The sequence below is a fragment of the Siphateles boraxobius genome, unplaced genomic scaffold (genome assembly GCF_051911475.1).
Source record: "Siphateles boraxobius isolate OS27281-9 unplaced genomic scaffold, OSU_SipBor_1 20, whole genome shotgun sequence".
NCBI classification, from domain to species: domain Eukaryota; kingdom Metazoa; phylum Chordata; class Actinopteri; order Cypriniformes; family Leuciscidae; genus Siphateles; species Siphateles boraxobius.
The window spans coordinates 2,808,933-2,825,724 of NW_027508811.1; the positions used below are offsets into that span (position 1 = coordinate 2,808,933).

At 41.0% G+C, this 16,792-nt stretch overlaps 1 protein-coding gene across 1 annotated transcript in view; it reads left to right on the forward strand.

Annotated features, from left to right (window-relative positions):
• The first annotated feature begins 519 nt into the window (after positions 1-519).
• Positions 520-16,792, forward strand: part of pcdh15a (protocadherin-related 15a) — a 365,233-nt gene continuing 348,960 nt past the window's right edge. The window contains exon 1 of the mRNA XM_077236392.1: positions 520-966. The gene's annotated coding sequence lies outside the window, so the exon portion shown is untranslated. The remainder of the gene's footprint in view (positions 967-16,792) is intronic.

A 16,792-nucleotide genomic window follows, 5' to 3' on the forward strand; every position in this document is an offset into this window, starting at 1 on the left:
TTTTGTTTGTGTAAAACTGATTGTGTGTACAGTACTTTTTATTTGACTGAATGAGTGAATCTCATTAAAACACGTCTGCTATATTTTGTATCCCCCATGGATGGATGGATGGATGGATGGATGGATAGATAGATAGATAGATAGATAGATAGATAGATAGATAGATAGATAGATAGATAGATAGATATATAGATAGATAGATAGATAGATAGATAGTGTATTTTTTGGGCCATTAAGATTTTTTTTTGCATTATGATTTTATTTGCATGACAATTAAGTCCCCCCCATCCAAATTTAAAGTATATTATTTTTAAAAAAAATCTGAATAAAAACAATTATTTATGTTTTAAATAGTATTACGATGCATATTTACTTTTCACTTTACTGACCAGGCAAATGAGATTAGTGCAGAGAGAGAGACAGAGAGAGAGAAGAGAGAGAGAGAGAGAGAGAGAGAGAGAGAGAGAGAGAGAGTGTAGAAGGAGGCAGAGTAGGTGAATGAGGGCTGTGTGAGGTGGGTTGTTCTTTCATTGGAGCTGTCATGGTACTTTTTTTTACCGTTACTTGAGGACTAACAAACAGCGTCCTGAATCTGACCTGCTCTTGGACTTTAAGCGCTTAATGAGAATCAGTAAGAAGTAAAATCACCGGGGCTTTTGCGGTCCGTCCTCGTCAGAGAAAAACACACACACACACACACACACACACACACACACACACACACACAGACGTTTAGAGACTGATGCGGGATTCGCGGCTTGGGTCTGTCCGGAGAGACTCTGCCTGGATTCTTAACCGACATGGTGGGTTGACGTTTGAGTGATACGGAGACCATCCGGTAAATTCCTGACTGGAGGAATGAATGATTTCACGCGGGGCGCGCGTGAGTGAAAACGCTCGCGTAACTGTTGCTGTGAACGGACGTCTGCAGGAACATGAGGAGAGAAAATAACTGAAATAAACTGCGTGAGTAAGCAGTATTAAGATGATTTAAAGAATTAATAATATGCTATTATGGTCAAAGAGCGGTTTTGAGAATCGTTTGTTGAGTTTTGTTTCTCTTGGTCTTATCAAAGTCAATTTGTAATCTGTCTCTGTTACATTAAGCAAAATAACGCATTAAAAGAAGTCCAACTGAGACCACATTTATTCATTCATCACTCCTCTCCTATCTGCATCTGCCATTGAATCCATCTGTTGAAAAACAATTATCTGTTAATTGTTGTAGTCTATTCTTTCAAGACAAAATAAAATGAAGTCAAATGCGACTGGACGTGATATTAATTTTGACGATGGTAGCTTAGTTATTTTATGAATTAAACTTCACTCCCATCAGCCACATCGTTTAACTTGCTTGTTTCCATTTTTTTCACTGCAAAGGCAGCACAGAAGCTGCATCTGTAGTGGTTAATTCACGCCAGTAGCGTGTGGTAATGCTTTATGTGTTTGTGTTTATGTTTTAGTAATATGTCATATCCTCTGCAACACTGAAGGTGCATTGAAAGGTGCGCCTCTTGTCACCGTTTATTCGCTAGAAAACAGTTAACAATTTAAATATTATATTGCATGTTTTAAATAATTTAAATGTCATTTTCATTCTGACTTGAGCATAAGTTGATGTCAGAGTTTGTGAGTTGTCTTTATAATTAGAGCATTGTGCACAATTTTCATGCATTTATGTTGACTTTTGCACCTGGACATCATAGATGTGCATTTTCCTGTTAACATGATAAGCCAATCATAGTGAAATAATGTTTTACTTGTATTTCACTATTACCACCTCACATTAATTTGCGTTTACAGTTGCTACTGACCTTTTCCACACTATTGACGTTTATTACATTCATGTTTCCCAGAATGTATCTGTTAAAATTCTAAAATAATGAGTCAGTGATGTTCTGTTGGTGTAATGAATAGATCAGTGAGACTGGTGCTCAGTTGGCATCTGTGTGCAGCTGACACCATTGATATGGAGAGAAAGAGTGTGTGTGTCTGTGTCTATGTGTGTGTGTTAGGAGGAGGAGTGGGGTGATCTCATGAGTTAACGTCCATGTTTCAGTCTAAAGTTTCGGTTAACAGAAGCTTCATTAGTTAGAGATGAAGTGGCCATCCTGTTTTTTATTAGGAGATCAAGATGAATGCTTTGGCATATAAAGATAATTAAGGAGCTTTGAGATAAGTCAAAAGATTCATGCACTGTGATAATAGGCCTATTTATATCTTGTAATTATGAAATGCTTTGACATTGTGATTCCCCTCTGGCTTGTTATTTGAAATGTATCTCTCGTTCAAAACTGCAGTTCTTGTAGGGTGCAACAGTTGACACACAAACATGACTGATCTTTTTAACAGTTATTTGGTTGGTATTATAATATGTTGATTTTTAATCCCAACATGGCATCCAAACAGGCCCCTTAAATTCGATTCAACCTTACAATTGTGTTCAAAAGTTTGGGGTCAGAAAGATTTTTTTTATTTTGAAAGAAGTCTCTTATGCGCACCAAGGCTGTAATTGTTTTGATCAAAACGAGTCATTTTTATAAAATATTATTACAATTGAAAATAATATCTTTTTTTCTATTTTAAATATTATTTAAAATGTATTTTAGTCCTGTGATGGCAAAGTTCAATTTTCATGTTCCTTCAGAAATCATTCTAATATGCTGATTTCCTGCTCAAGAAACATTTCTTGTTATTATCAATGTTGAAAACAATTGTGCTGCTTAATATTTTTGTGGAAACTGTGATTACCCCGGTGATTAACTGAGATTATATATTCCGCCAAAACCAAACATATTAACATTGTCTTATCCATTACCATGCCAAAAACTCGGAGAGTTCTCATGACCGAAGTATCTTTATTTACATATCATATGAACAGTCAGTAAATGACTGATGTAAGTCGCACAAACCTAAAGTACAATTCCCCGTTCATTCAGAATGCGAGATAAAAATGAATCGGTAAATCGTTGAATAATATACTGACCAATAAATTATTTTGACTGGCTCATTAGAAAAGTTATACACCAATGAGGTTATTCACAAGTGTGGTTTTGATATTTTAGATATTATTCACATCCACTCTTTTTTGCTCAGTGTGCTGGTTTAAAGTTGGAGTAAGTGATTTTTGAAAAACGCTGTTGAAAGTGCACCGGGCGGAGCACCACAACAAACTTGTAGCCAATCAGAGGGATATTTGAAGAAAAGATAGATGGCTAAGAGAGAGATACATTGCAAAAGAGAAATGCTCACAGGAATATCACTGGAAAAAGAAGGGGATATGATCAGACAAGAGCTTTAGGACCCTTGTTACGCTGGAGAGATGAAAGCAGGAATGCCTGAAAATGGACACCGTTGTAGCGTTGTTTCTGCTCCATACTTGAGCAACATTGGTTTTGAGTGTGTGCTGTTGGTGACTTACAACGGACTCTTGGTTGTACATATACTCTTGTGTACTGGATGGTAATTTTTCTTGCTTCGCTTTTTTTTTTTTCCAAAGCATTATTTTGCTTCGCTTGTGCTATGATAAAAGAAAAACTCCTGTATGCATTGTGTGTTCGTGCATTTTGTGGGTGGAGCAATGAAGGGAGGAGCATGTTTGTGGGGGTTGATTTCAAAAATCAACAGTGTTCAACAACGATTTTGAAAAGTGGTATACTGCACTTATTCAACGCTAAGGTGATACACTAGTGAGGTTTTGTATCTCATTATGATGCTTTGCCTAGCATGCCGATTTAGTTTACTTACACATGTATGTATTTTTAAAAATGTTTTCCACTTGACAGACAAACATGAACATGTTAAAGTTCGAAGGGAACTTAATTTTAACCAGTTTTATGAAGTTTCCATGGTTTGTGAACTGTCTCAGGAGGTGGTCTGTTGCTCAGCGCACTGGACGTATTATGAGCATCAAACTGCTGTAAGCACTTCTGACCAGTGAAGCGCAGCAAATGGGAGCCATACAATGACATAGTTTAAAGGGCCCTAAGGCAATTACATGGAGGTCAGAGTCTTAGACATGCACCTGACCTTCATTCGCCTTGTGTCGGAGTTGACCTCTTACCTTTTAATGCCCATAATACAGCTTCAGAGGTCTTAGAACTGACCAGAGGTCTTACGACTTACTAAGCGGGGAGAAAAAGATGATGAAGGCTGTGCTGTGCGTGAAGTAGCGAGGATTTCATTATGCTCCTTGAGGTAAAATGGAAAATCAGACTGTGTGGTATCATGGTTCAGGCATGACTGTATTCATATGCAGTGTGGACACCTTAGAGAACACATTTCAGCATTAGCTCGTGGGTAGTGATGCCTGAAATGATTTCCATTCACACACACACAGACACGCAGACAGAGATGGAAGGAGAGAAAAAAAAAAAACTGTGAGGCAGAGACAGTGAGCGAGAACAGCTGAAGAGAGACATAGATGGACAGGCGCACTGGAGATAAGGTAGCATATTGGGTCAGGGGGAAAGATTTTAAGGAATACCTCAGCCAAAAATGTACTCTTGTCTTTACTCTACTATTGTTTTCATTTACTCACACTCATGTTGTTACAAACCTAGTGGTCGACAGATATTGGTTTTGTGATTGCCGATGCCGATATCTTAGAGAGCAGATGGCCACTGACCGATGTAATGCCTATATAATATATACTTTATAGTCATTTGAATTAATATTTAAATTGAAAATAAATAATTTGAAAATGAATTAAAAAAGAAATCTCTAAAATAAACAGACTTACTTTAGATTAATAACTTCTTGATTATTGTAATACTCTTGATTACAGTTTTTTTTTCACAAATAAAGAAATTGTTGGAAAAAAATATGAATAAAAAGGGAAGTAAACACTGTAACCTGCAGGACACTCAGTAAGTTTGTGCACACAGGGAATATATATCCCTATATATTTTTTCAAATAAAGACAAGGTAACTCTTCATTTTATTTTCAGCACAGTGAAAATGAAATAGTGAGCAACTGAATATAGTGCAGCATTGTTTGAAATCAGAGGTTTAAAGTTTGTCGATCAATCCAGTGAAGCTGAACTCTCCTGTCCGCATTCAATTCACAGGGACGGAATACACTCGATCATGCAGGCCTCAAATGCGCTCTTCAGAATATCTGAAAGCTGGATTCTAGTAAGTCTGCAAGGTTTGTGAAATTAAATGTTTATTAGATATTTAAAGATTTGTTTAAATGATATAAATGCATATTTGTTGAATACAGACGATAAATGCGAAAGTTATAGTTTGCCTTTCTGACACTAATAATATAAAAGCAAATGCTATAATACTTTTTCGTATACAGTTTACTTTCTTTGTTTAACAGTTCTATGTAGTAACATATTAGACAAAATTGTTAAACAGAGACCATAACTAATGAATATGGAGAATGAGAGCGCTGTATGCTCAGCAGTGTCAAAATAAAATTCTCCAGAAGCCATTTCAGAACAAAATTATTAACAAAACTATCCACATAATCTTACTGTAGAGTGAGCTGTCATTAAGTGTTTACATGCACTTATTTTTGTCAGACACAATGAATCAAATCATATTCAAGATTCTGAGAGTTCTGTTTATATGAACCCAACTCTTTTCAATCAGATTGACATATTTGTTCACATTCGCATTTGCATGTATTCCATACAAAATGTCGGTGCATACGTAGTACCCAGTCACCACATTCAGAACCTCAGAAAGCCACTTCGAAAATGTCACCAGAGCTGCCTCATTTTTGCCTTGATGACATATCTAAAAAAGATAACAAAAATATATTTTTTGCAAATATTTTGTAAATGTTTAGTCTCATCCCCTGAACAGTTCGTAAGACGTGAGACATAAAAAAAAAAAAAACATACATACATACATACATTAGTAAGACATAAAAGATCTGTAAACTTGCACAGCACGGCACTGGGCATGTGCACAAGGTATTTTTAAATCTGAAAATAGTTAACACACTTAGTCTTTTCATCAAACTGAGCCATCAATCCGATTATAAACAAAGTGTTTGGGTGCATGTAAATGTAGCTAGTGGGGTGAACTTGAGAATTAGATCAGTCTGAATCTTGATTGAATCATTCAAACTGTTTTTGATTAATCAAAAATATCTGAGAATGAACTTTCTATTTCTCCAGGGAAGATAGAGAAAAAATGATAAAATGTGTACCTTTGGATAAAAGCATCTGCCTTGATATACCAAGGAGAGCTAGTGGACTATTTCAGTTTATGCATTTGGCAGATCCTTTTATTCAAAGTACAAATTTGATCAGTTTTTCTCTGCCCACCCTGGTAATCAAACCCATGACATTGGTGTTTCTAGCACCATGCTGTACTGTTTGAGCTACAGGAAGGCATGTACTGTATGGTTTCAGAAAACTTGGGATTATTGCACATGAGTCATATGGACCAATTTTATTGTACTTCATGGTATCTTTGCATCCTTTTTAAAGCTTGAAAGCCTCTGTCCCAATTCCCTCATGTTCCACGAAAGAAAATAATGTCAAATGGGTGATTAAATAATGGCAAACCTTTTGTAATTGGGTGAACTATTCCTTTAAAAGAAGCAGTATAGGGAGTTTCCACAATGTAGGTGTATATGATGGACATTCAGTAGGTTGGCTGCTTTGCCAACTGTATAAATATAAGCCCAATGAAATTCTCCTCTCTTCCGTGTACGTGGTCTCTGATGTGTGAAGGCCAGGCTGGATTTCTCCAGCATGCATCTTTACCTCAGCCAGCCTCTCTCAGCTGTCTGATTCATCTCTAATCAGCTTCTGCCCACTGGGAGTCCTGCAGGATGACAACAGCAGGGTAGACCACGAAAGCCAGAGGTTTAGAGCTCAGACAGAAAGGGAGCAGTTGGAGAGGTCGGGAATCCAGACTCCAGGGTATTAAAGAGTGTTAATGTAATTGGTTGAGATGCTATAGTTTGCTGAGCCAGACAGGGGTTAAGAGAGCTGTTTAGAGGAGAACTGGAGAGTTTGGAGGAATACGATGAGTGTATAATGGTGTAGACACTAGAGCTGCTGCAGTGAATGGTTGAGGTCTGAGGGGCTGAGAGAGTGAGACTGCTGATGTTTTGGCAGATGGGATCAACTCAGGTACAGATGCTGTTTGGAGGGCATCAGTAGAGCGGTATGAAGGGTATCAGATGGTCTGTCAATGCCTCTCTATACACTCAACATGTTAAACAGCAGAAATGAGCTCAAATAGATGCTAATCACTAATGCAAAACATGAATCCAAAAAAGTCCAAATACTTTTTTTCTTCTATTTGAATTCGGTCTCTTCATTACAATTAATCTTATCACCATTTCAATTTGAGGTAAGGTTGCATTGAAAAATGTATATTTTCTTTCGAATTTACTTAGTATTTGGTTAAATCCTCCTTTTCATTCAACGACAGCACATATTTCTTTTTCATTTTACACAGGGGCGATTGTAGGGTCAGAGTTTTAGGGATGCTGAGCACCCAATGAGCCCCACTGCCACCACTCGCCCTCTTTTCACACAAAAACAAAAAATATGTCTATTGAAAAACTATTGAAAAATTACTTTATCATTTTAACATTGGTTCAACTAACTCCAAAATCCAGATTTTTTTCTTCTTCTTTTTTTGAGACCTTTTTCAGAACACCAGCTTAATTGTGAGAGTTCACACAGACATCCAAAAATTGAGCCCTAGCATTGTAGCCATATCAGCCCACATTACCCCCTACAGCCATGTGTATTTAAATGTGAGGTAGTTAGGGGGGCAAAAGAAGCGCAAAAGAAAAGCGAAATCTGAGCGCTTTATTAAACAGAAATTTGCTGTTGGTGTGTTAGCCTAAAACAACATGCTCGCCAGATTGTTTATCGCCAGATTGTTTATCTAAATAGCCCTATGTTGTTAGAATTTACTGTTCACCAGGTTTTAGGTTTTTGGTAATTTCCTTGATTTAATTTTTTTTATTCTTTTTTTAAATGACAACGTCTCGGGTTACGACTATAACCCTTGTTCCCTGAGAAGGGAACGAGACACTGCGTCGAGAATCGACACTTTGGGGACGCTCCCTTAGCGCGCGCCTCTGAAGTAAGAATGAAACTAATCCAATCCTGATTGGTGTTGCGTCGTGATGTAACATGTGACGGCATAACCGGATGCATAAAAGTGACGCTGACACACACACACATCAGCTCCGCGATGAAGCAAGACGCTCTAAGGCCTCGAGGGGCGTGGCAGGACGACGCAGTGTCTCGTTCCCTTCTCAGGGAACAAGGGTTATAGTCATAACCCGAGACGTTCCCTTTCGAGGGAACTCAACACTGCGTCGAGAATCGACACTTTGGGGAACGAATGCCCACTAAGCCACGCACCGAAAACAGGCCTGCCCCGGAGTGAAACTGATTCAGGCACTCAGCTAGGACGAGAGCACGTGTGCGCCAAGCGTACTAGGGAGGTGCAGACTATAGAACCTAACAAAAGTGTGTGGGGTAGCCCAACCGGCTGCCTCACAGATCTCCTTGATGGGAACTCCCGAAAGGAGGGCCCTAGAGGACGCCATGCCTCTAGTAGAATGAGCCCTAACGGCCAAAGATGAAGGGAAATTCCGCACCTTGTAGGCCTACTTATGGTTTGTATAGCCGGGAGCCCCTAATAGGTGATCCAAAACACACTACAGTAGGTCCGACCTCCTCCAAGAAGAGGACCTCTCAAGGTAATACTCGGAACTCTGACTGGCAGAGCAAGGAACCTCTCCTTTTCTGCCGACACATGAGGTGGAGGATGAAATACTTGCAGGACCATGGACCTAGCCATGATAAATTGCACTTAAGGCACATAGCTGGGTCTCGGATGCAGGATGGCCTTAACTCTGCCGGGGGCACACCCCAAGCAAACTGGCGATAATGCCAGGGCTTGGAGATCTCCCAGTCTCTTTAAAGAAATAGCTAAGAGAAAGGGTATCTTGAACGTGAGGTCCTAGGCGAAGCCGACTGGAGGTATTCGAAGGGAGCCAGGGATAGCCCTTCGAGAACCACCGCCAGGTCCCAGGAAGGAACCCTGGACCTGACTGTCGGTCTCATCCTCCAATACCATGGATAAATAGTATGACCAGTTGGTGCCTCCCTAAAGGCCCAACATTTAGTGGTGCATGGAACGCCGCAATGGCAGCCACGTACACCCTACGTGTGGAAGGGGAGAGATTCTATCAGAAGAAGACTGATACCCTCCTGACGGACCCTCTCCAGGACCCCCGGGAGCAGAGCGATCGGGGGGAAAAGCGTACAGGCGAAGCCTCGGCCAGGCCTGTACCATGGCATCCAACCCCAGCGGGGCTGGATGAGTAAGGGAGAACCAAAGTGGACAGTGGGATGGACGTCCCTCGAGACGCAAACAGATCCACTTCCACTGGTCCAAACCTCTGCCATATGAACTCCACCACCTCTGGATGAAGTCTCCATTCCCCGGGCCTCAGCCCCTGCCTCGACAGGATGTCCGCTCCCTGATTCAGATCCCCCGGGACATATATTGCTCTTATAGATAATATTTTCCCTTGGGGCCATAAAATGATCTGATGCGCCAATCTGGATAGAGGGCGCGATCTGAGTGTTCTTTGTCGGTTTAGATAAGCTACCACTGAGACGTGGTAACCTTTGATGTCTGTGAGGAAGCTCCTCAGAGCCCTGAACACAGCCAACATCTCTAGGCAATTTATATGCCAAGAATGATGATGGTCCTGCCACAGACCCCTGGCAAAGCGGCCGTCCGAGACCGCGCCCCAGCCAGCGAGGGAAGCGTCTGTCGAAACAGTTTCCCGGCGACATGACGCCCCTACCACTAGCCCTTGGGACAAGAACCAAGGTTTCTTCCATATTAATAGGGAACGAACGCATTTGCGAGTAACCTATATTATATGGAACGGATTCCCCTTGGGGAAAAAACCCTTGGCTTTGAGCCACCACTGAAGGGGCCTCATGTGAAACAGGCCCAAAGGAATTATGTTGGATGCCGCTGTTATGAGGCCCAGCAGTCTTTGAAATTGCTTTACAGTGATGGCCTGGCCTAGCTTTATCCCGGACACCATGGCCAGGATGGATTCGATACGAGCGGGAGACATACGTGCCCGCATCGTAACCGAATTCTATACCACGCCCAGAAGAGTAGTCTTCTGAGCTGGGTCCAACACATTTTTCTTAGTGTTGAGCCCGATATTGGTATGCTTCGCCCCCGAAAGCAACCTCAGGAACCTCCTGTGACATGGAAGGATGGAGACATGAAATAAGAGTCTTTTAGATCCATCGTGACAAACCAGTCCTTGGATCTGATATGGCTCACGATAATGGGAATAGTAAGCATTTTGAACCTGAATCTCCTCAAAGAACGATTCAGAGGTCCTAGAATTAGGACCTCTTCGCCTGAAGGACGGCCCTCAGGTCACCCTTCTGGCTGGAGGACTTCGGTTGAGAGTGCTTCCTCTGTTTGCCAAACTCCCGCAGGAGGGCCTCTAGAGGCAACGCTCTCTTTTTTTTTTTTGCTTCCTGAAACCTGTCAATGACTGTAGTGACAGCGTTGGAAAACAGGCCAGAAGGAGATAGCGGAGCGGGCAACAGGAAATATTTGCCTCACTTAGATCTTTAAGAAGATCGGCCTGGTACGCCTGCAAAATCGTCCTAGAGTGCAGGCACGCACCAGCCTGACCTTTTCTTTTCTAAATATTTTACCAAAGGAACCAGGCTCTCGAGCCTGGCTTCGGGTATTAATCGGGATTCGTTCTCGACCCCCTGAAGCGGGTTTCCGGAAGGGCTGGACCGAAAAAGATTCTCGATTGGTGAACGCGAATGCTGCCTGGCCGCAAAAATGTGGGGCGGACAGTGCAGCCTGCGTTCGCTGGAAACCGATGTGTCCCGAACGTTTTTAACGGCGGAAGAGCAACATCGATTTCCTGCACCATATAAGCCCAGCCAACCAGTGCAGAGGTGTCCCTGCACGGTTTGTTGGGCAGCGGCGGGGCTTAAAGTGAAGATGCCGGATCAGGAGAAAGATAGCACGCTAAAGCTTCCTCCATCTGCGGCAACTTGCCATAACCCGACTCTCTCACACCCACCACATTCGAATAAACATATAATGAATGTGGTGAGATACCTAAAGAATGGGGTTTTTCCCAGGATCTACACATATTTAATATATTTTTATAAAGATCTGGGAAAAACAGTAAGCCCCGGCTCTGAGGTTGTGAACGGTGCTGCAGGAATCTCTCGTCTAGTTCATTTTGACGGGGATCATCCTGCTTATTTTGTGGCCAGCTCATATATTTTATATATATAAATATATTTATTTATATATTTATTTAGTCTGGCCACCGCACGCATCACAACCTCCACAAGCTCTACATAAGCAGAAACATAAGCCGGCGAGTGTGACTCATGTTGCTCGTTCCCGATGCTGAGCACATCTACTTCCTTATAAACAGATAGCTCGAGCACTGGGCACTCGTCACGGGCAGAAGAAGCCGCATCGCAGGCTTCTGCGTCGTGAACGAGTGTCATAGAATCTGCGGATGATGAGAGAAAAGGTGCCTCAGCAGTCTCGTTCTCATCCGCGAGATCCTTCTGCGATCTCCACGATCTAAGCCGTCGCTCCGCCTCAATGGACGCGGGACCCGAACCGCGGGGATCGTGAGCCTGGCCATCATCAGGAAATAATATAGCCAAGCGGGAGCGCAGCACTCTAATAGGAAGTGCTTCACAGTGTGCACAGGCAGCCCTCTCGAGAGCTGACAGTGCGTGCTGCGCCCCTAAACAATACACACACACACAGCTGATGCGTGTCCCCACCCGTGGCATATATATTATCTTGGGCAGGGGTGCACACACTTAGTGTATTGTTCACTCGCCATAATACAGAGCTTTGCACAGACAACAACACCAAATAAGACAGACAGTTTCACAGAGAGCGCTTGCTGAAGAGCTAAAGCTGATGTGTGTGTGTGTGAGCGTCACTTTTATGCATCCGGTTATGCCGTCACATGTTACATCACGACGCAACACCAATCAGGATTGGATTAGTTTCATTCTTACTTCAGAGGCGCAGGCTAAGGGAGCGTCCCCAAAGTGTCGATTCTCGACGCAGTGTTGAGTTCCCTCGAAAGGGAACTAACATCATAAAGTATTATTGATATTTGTTTTTCTTTGAGCAATTCTGGAGCTATAATTGACTCTTCTTAGGAGCATATAAAACAAAACAGCTCCTTGGAAAAAATTAAATGCAATATTGTAGTAGTTATAAATAAAGGTTTATTTTAGTTCAGATTAGTTTGAGGGCAGCAATTGTATTCATAATGTCAAAATAAAACCAACGTAATATTACTTGAAGGCATTATAGCCTACTATTCCTGCCAAACTTCCATGGTTGCAGTTAGTGTTACTACAGTATATCCATGGTGAATGTTAATGATCTGTGGAAACTGGATAGTTAATTCATGGCACAATGTTTCTTCCTGGTTTCCACGTCAGTGCTGTTTGATCCGTTAATAACGGAGAAATGTGAATGTTTCTCACTAGATCTCGCAGCAATGTTATTACTTCTGTGGCAAATTCAAATTCTTCCTTTACTTGATCTCTTATTAGCGCTGTGTAGTAACAGTGTCGCTTGATCAAGATCGGCTCGCGCTGGTTTGGTCCAAACTGATAAACGGTCCGTCAACCACATAATAACGAGCAGTTTCGTTCCGCTTGCATTACGTTTGCCATTTGATGTTGGGCAATGTTGTGGTGGCTCCGGCGGATTATGAGCACGCTTACCACGCGCAACGCGGCTACATTTGAAATAACGAAATTTTGGTCGGAAGGAAAAATGGCGATTGTCGCCGAAAAGCGACAAGTTTGCAGGTGTTTTAGATAAATTAATTTACTCAAGGCTACCAGATCAGCATTGCCAATAGGAACCTTCTACAAGCTTTGGAATTTGAAAAGTAATTTTAAATAATACAAATTATAGGCTACGTTTAACGCAGTTAGTGGAATTGGCAGACGTTCCCTTTGGCATGCGTTGTGGGAACGCGTCATAGCATTCTCAGGTATAAATATTCAGCATTAATGCATGGTGATTTTGAACGAATATTTAATGTCATTAATGGTTACATAATGTTAAAACTAATCCTGCTATTGATATCTTTGTAAGACTGCCGACCCTATAACAGTGGCAAGGGAAAACAATGTCCGGCGAAATATCAAACTTTAAACTAACTTTACCGCGCTCAACCACCGTGAGTGAGAGAGAGAGAGAGAGAGAGACAGACAGACAGAGAGAGAGAGAGAGAGAGAGAGAGAGAGAGAGAGAGAGAGAGAGAGAGAGAGAGAGAGAGAGAGTGAGAGTGAGAGTGAGAGAGAGAGAGAGAGAGTAAGTAAGTAATGCTAGGAGGTGTTCGGGAGTTAAGACTGGTTCAGGTTAAATCCTCTGTGTGTTAGGAATGAATAAATAAATACAGCAAAAGAAAAACATTAAACTTTTCGCTACTTCTCTCTCCGTTTATGACTATGGATGAGTCACCCAGGTCCTCTGCTACTCCACAGCGGCGGCGACCCACTGGACTAAAATAGTCCGAAAATAAACACTTAGCCTATTATAGGTGTACCATGGTGATTCAGGATACTGACTCCAGTACTCACCGATATGGTTTCGGAATCGGAACAACTATAGGTAACGTTAAAAGGAAAGAAGTGTGAGACACAGCTTTGGAGCAACTTAGTTGATTCACGTTTCACAACACTACATAACTGGATCTCACTCTGCGTGTGTTTCGCGCTGGATGACGGTTGTGCAGACTCGTGCTGAGCAGTGCAAGTACAGAGAAGTAGAAGAAGAGAAGAGTATGACACCATTAGCTAAGCGGGGCCAGGGATGTTTTCATTTTCATCCTTAACACATACATTTTAAACCACAAACCACGAAGTAGGTTTTGGACATTATTTAACCTTGTCAAAGACGAACAACAATTTTAGAATGACAACATTTCTTACTCCAAGTTCTAGGGGTGGTGAGCTCCTCTTTAGGGGTGCTGAAGCAATCCTAAAAGGGGCTAGCCTCGCCCATGACTTTACATAACTTTTCTTTGTTTCAAAATCCTGAAACCTTCAGCTTAATTATACGGTTAAATAATAACAAAAAATGTCTCTGAAACTTTTGGACCTAAATTTGATTTAATCATTATTCATAGGTATTCATTTGTAAAGTGTACAAATGTACAATTATTTCCGGATTGTTCCCTTTAAATAGCTTTACCAACTAAATAAGACCATTCTGATGCTTAGAGACCAAGCCAAACTTAGCTTCACCCTCAACTAGCACTTACCAATATAACCAGCCTGGACTGGGCTAAAATTCAAGCTGTTTTTTTGTTTTTGTTTTTTTTAGTATAGGGTACATATACTTCCTTGCATGTATTTCCCTCTTCTAAATGGCAAACTGAATGATTTATAGAGGTTCGCCGAAGCCAAATGCATTTTCATTTCTGACTTCAGGGATGCCTTAAGACTGAACTTTCCCCTCAAATGTGGGACTAAAAACCGTCAAATAGCGTTCTCTGCAATAATGTCTTCAATACATTCATTCTCAGGTTCTTGGAAGGATTTGACATTCCTATCACAATGGTGAGTGCTCATTTAAAAAAAAAGTGTATTGTGTGTGCGAGAGAGAGAGAACGAATGCCTTATCTCTCCACTCTAGGGACAATGTTTTTAGAAGCCTTTCAGAAGAAATGCTCTTGCACAAGCCATTAGTCCTGAAGTCCAAACTGAAGGGTCAGACATTCAAACTATATGAGATGTGCCGGTTGTAATCACTGGTTTTCTAATGAGACAGGATGCATATGGTGGCTTTTTTTTCTCATTCTCATGCGTTTGAGATGTTTCCTCTGCAGTAAAGCAGCAGTTCAGTTCTATCATGGCGAAGCGCCATGGTGCAGATAAGCGGATTTCAAGCTTTCTGTCAACTGTCTCCATACTGCCAGCTTTCTGCTTCTGGTAGTAGAAGAAAGTCGCTTGGTGACGCCTAAATCATTACTATAGCAACTGATGTATCTGATTTGATCACTTTCAAAAAATGACAGTCAGCGCAGATAAAAATCTGTCAGTTAGGATTGAAAGTGATGCAAAAAGAGAAAATTCTGCACTCTGAACTCACTTTATTTGTTGAAAGTATAGTTCACACCAAAAATGAATAATCTGTCATTATTTTCTCACCCTCAAGTCGTTTCCAAGCCTGTTTGGTTTTTTTAAAACACAGTTTACATATAATTTCTCCACAAACTAACTCCATGAACATGGAAACAGCGATAAGACCTAAACATACAGAAGACTTATGTTAATGGTATTTACCGGTCACCTTTGTCTGCGGCGTCGTGTTCTTTTCTCAGCCTCTATGATATGTAGCACTGCAAGTTGTCTTAGGAGAATTTGTCTCTTAGTCCTCCTTTTTGTTCTTTTAATCACATAACTTGTACGTCTACATTCAATCTCTGTTATCCTGAAACCCCTTCCTATAACTGTCCAGTGTGAAAGCACTTTTAGCCTATATGATGAACACACCAGCATAATCTCCATTGCAACTAGGGATGCTCTATAGGATGTTTTGGGGCCGATACTGTTGCCGCTTTTAAAAAACAATTATTGGCCGATACCGATATTTGTCAAATGCTCTCTTATTTGAACATTTGTCATTAAAATAAATAGTGTTTTGATCATGTTTTAAATCAGCAAAGTTCGAAATCACATGCAATGTTACACTAGTTTATTGCTGCATTATCAAATAATTTATAATGTGTATGGATTGGATCCATTTAAAATTCAGCACGCTAACATAAATACAACAGAACAAAGATACATATGACATAAACAGTGCTTTACAGGTAGGTTTAACAGTTTTTAGGTACAGAAATAAAGAGAACAAATGTAAAATAACGCTGCATAGTCTTCCCTGTATAAATTAAATACATATTAATCCTTATGAAAGTAACAAAAGTTATTTAGTCAAGAGTAGTGTGCGATTTTTTTTGTGTCTTTTATTGTTTGACTAACATTATAACACACACAGCAGCGCAGCAGGAATATTAGATTATATACATTTTAAATATTCTAGCTGAGTCCCCAGTGTGAGTTTTTTAAGGCGACTGTTAATTTATAACGTATCACCGTATTTCCATGGCAGCGCGTAATGCCTGTCACGTGAACACGCCGCACCCACAAACTTGTTGGCTATGTCATCAACTTCCTGATATTCTGATCCTCAAATATGTGTAAGATAATGTGTTTTGTTGTTTAAAATGCTTTATATTGATCATGCTAGTTGAGCTATATGCGCGATGGGCGCCAGCGTGTTAATGTCACAGTGTTGGGTTTGTGTTCCCCAGGTGTCCACTAGATGTTCTCCCTCCCCACGGTGTCATCCACTTTATGAACTGCATTCCCCACAATCCTTGTCTGTACCCATCACTGCATCATTGCACTCAGCTGTTCCCCATCTTCATTGCACTCAGCTGTTCCCCATTTTCATTGTTAGTTCTGTGTTATATATACCTTGCCTGTTTAGTGTTTGTTACGGAGTCCTTGTTATTCGTCACTACACTTCTGGTCTGTGTTCTAACCTGTTTCTTGTTTTGTTTCTTGTGTTTGGATTGCTAAAATGGACTTTGAACCCTGCCTGGATGACTATGAATTGGATTGCCCTAATAATAAATATGCTGCATTTGGATCTACCTGTTTTCCCGTGTGTTCCCGTGACAGAAGTGGATGACACCGTGGGGAGGGAGAACATCTAG